We start from the raw sequence: 2767 nt of genomic DNA, 5'->3' as shown, positions 1-2767 counted from the left end.
GCAGAGCCAGCTGGAAAGGGCTTTGGTGACCATCTGGGCTGCCTTACAACCCCACCCCCTCCCTTTCATTGAGAGCCGGGTGGCCCAGAGTGGTAAGGTGTCATTTTGTGTTTTTTTTACATTCTTCTTCTTTTTTTTAATGTTCTTTTCCACGGTGGTTTTTCCCAGGAGAAACTCATTTTCTAAGGCACATAGTTTAAAAGCCAACATGGAAGTCATAGAATAATGCCTAGACTGTGGTCCCATTTATGGAAAAAAAACTATATATCTTGTTTTTAAAAAACACAGGTAAGTCTATAAAAGCACCCAAAAAAGATACAGATGGACACAAATGGCAGTGGCTCTCCTGGGCCAAGGGGTGGGAAAGGAATGGGACAGAGGGAGGCTTTTATTGTCCTGTAAACCTCCATGTGGTTGGAAAATTGTGTTGCGGACAAAACGTGTTCAGGTATTTTTTTCTGCACCTTAAAAGATAATATTTAAAACAGAGCCATGTCAAGTGCAGGTCTCAGATTTCTGTCTTTTTCACAACAACAAGCTTGCTCTGGCCCCTTCCAGATCTGGAATGCTGCTGTCCCTAAGCTGCCACACCCTGGCAGGTGCTCCAGGGACACTGCGCTCGCTCTCCAGCTCAGCCCAGCCCAGGCCTCTCGATCCTGCTCACCGAGCCCTTGAGAGGAAAACGAAAACTATTTGCCGTGAGGCCTTGGGCCAGTGGTTGGATTTCAGGCACCAGCCAGCAAATAGAAAAGGCAGGGATGTGTCTCTCTGAACCTCTGAGATGGGACAAGCAGGGTGCTGTGTACCCCACCTGTAGGTAGGATGTCCCTTGGGAAGGCGGGGACGGTAGAGAGAGCTGCTCACGGAGCCTGGGCGAGAATCCAGGACGCTGATGGCTGGTCAATCCACGGACTCTCTGTGGGAGTGCGTGAACCTTCCTGGTGTTCAAAACCAGGTGCAGGGGAGCCCCGGTTCCCCAAGAATCTGTGGCTGGTCTCTCTTGGGGTGTATGGCAAAACCCCTGAGCAGACATCCCCCTGCGGAAGAACAATTCTGCTCCTGTTCTGCACTCTACTGCTATTTGGTTTTGTGTCCACAGAAAACTGGCTTATCTTTGCGGAGGGCAGTTTCTTCGTCTGGAAAATAAAGAAAAAGCCAGCCTTTCCCTTCCGAGGGGAGTTGTCCCCTATACGTGTCTGGGAATCAATGGGGCGCGTTTGGAATCCTGGTCGACAGCAGTTCTCACTTTAAGAGGCCACAGGAGACGGGGCGCAGACAGGGCGGTACCCTGAGCCCGCTTGTTCTGCAAGACCCAGCAGCGATGCCATCTTCTCTGGGAAGCCTTCCTGAGCCCCCTGGGTGAGTGCGTCTCCCTCCCTCCCCGCCGCCAGGCTCGCTCAGCACTTGGCCTCCGCAGCTGTCACTAGGATCCTGGTCTTATGCGGTCGGGGCCTGTCCTCTCCCACCCAGCTACATCAGTGCTCGGGGCCCCGGCGCCTGCACATCCCAGGCCTGCTCCTCCAGCAGGCGGGAGAAGCCAGCGGACACCTCCTGCAGGGACACAGTGGCAGACCTCTCACCTGGCTGTCTGGTTTGGTCTCTGTGCCTCCTGGGCCCTCTTCTTGGGCCTCATTCTCTGATGCCTTCCCTCTTCACTTGGCGCTTCACTATTCTCTTGCTCGGTTGCTTGGGGTAGAGACTTTGGAGGAAAAACACAGCCCCACCTTGAGCTTTTCCTTCCTTCCAGGGCTGGAGAGGCCTTGGGCCAGGCCCGGCCTCTTCCTCCGCATCTCCCTGCACGGGCCACATCCCTCCCTCCCTGGCTCCTCGGTGCCCCCTGTCCCTGAGCTCCCTGGGCTCCGGGGCTCTGCCCAAGTGCCCTGCCTGGCCCCTTCTTCAAGCACACATTCCTGCAACCCCGTGACCACAACTGGGGACGTTACACATTCCTGGCCTGGCAGCCAGTGATGTAAAAAAGAACAGAATGTCCCAGGGCCCCGCCCAGCCCCCAGCTCCACCTGGGCCCCTCCCTGGGCTGGACAAGGTAGGGGTGCCGGTGAGGAGTCATGAGGGAAGAGGCTGGACCCGCTCGGACAGGGAGAAGGGTGCTCTGTGCCTGGTGCCAGGTGGGGCCGGGAGGTGTTCCCACCTCAGTGAGCAGGGAGGGAGGTTACAGACACGCCTTCTCCCTCCTCTCCAAGACCTGGGGGTGAGGCTGACCCAGGGGTGCCTCTGGAGGGATTCCCCAGGGAGGGGCCCTGGCTCCTGGAAGCCCACGCAGGGGGGCCCTCCTGCTCTCCTTCAGGGGAGGGGCTCCTTTGGGGCCGGCTCCCTCCTCCTCACCCCCCTTCTCTGCCTCTCCTCTATCTCTCCCTCCGGTCCTTCACCCTCGCCTGGTCCATCCACCTCCCTTCTCCTGCCTTCCCTGTCCTCCTGGTCTCCCCACCTTAGTCTCACTCGTCCTAACTTGTCCTTTTTCCCATGCTTTGCCCTCCCGGCTTTGTGTTCAGGGTCCTTCTCCTGGTTCAAGACCTCTGACCCTCCCCTGCCATTCTGTCTCCTGGTCTCCCTGCCCCTCCTAGGCCCCGACACTTCTCCCGCCACCTCTCGCCTTCCCTGTCCCGGTGCGCCCGGTCACCTGCCCTCAGGCGCCCTCCTCCCGCCGCAGCGCTCTCAGCTCCGACTCCTCCTATGCCCCTCCCCCTGCCCGGCTCACCTTTAATTGAGATGCTAATGAGGCTTCTGCCACTTCAGTCCCTGGCGGGCG

The sequence above is a fragment of the Mesoplodon bidens genome, assembly GCF_964165515.1.
Source record: "Mesoplodon bidens genome assembly, chromosome: 11".
In the NCBI taxonomy this organism is placed as follows: domain Eukaryota; kingdom Metazoa; phylum Chordata; class Mammalia; order Artiodactyla; family Ziphiidae; genus Mesoplodon; species Mesoplodon bidens.
Note: the sequence above shows the minus strand (reverse complement) of the source record.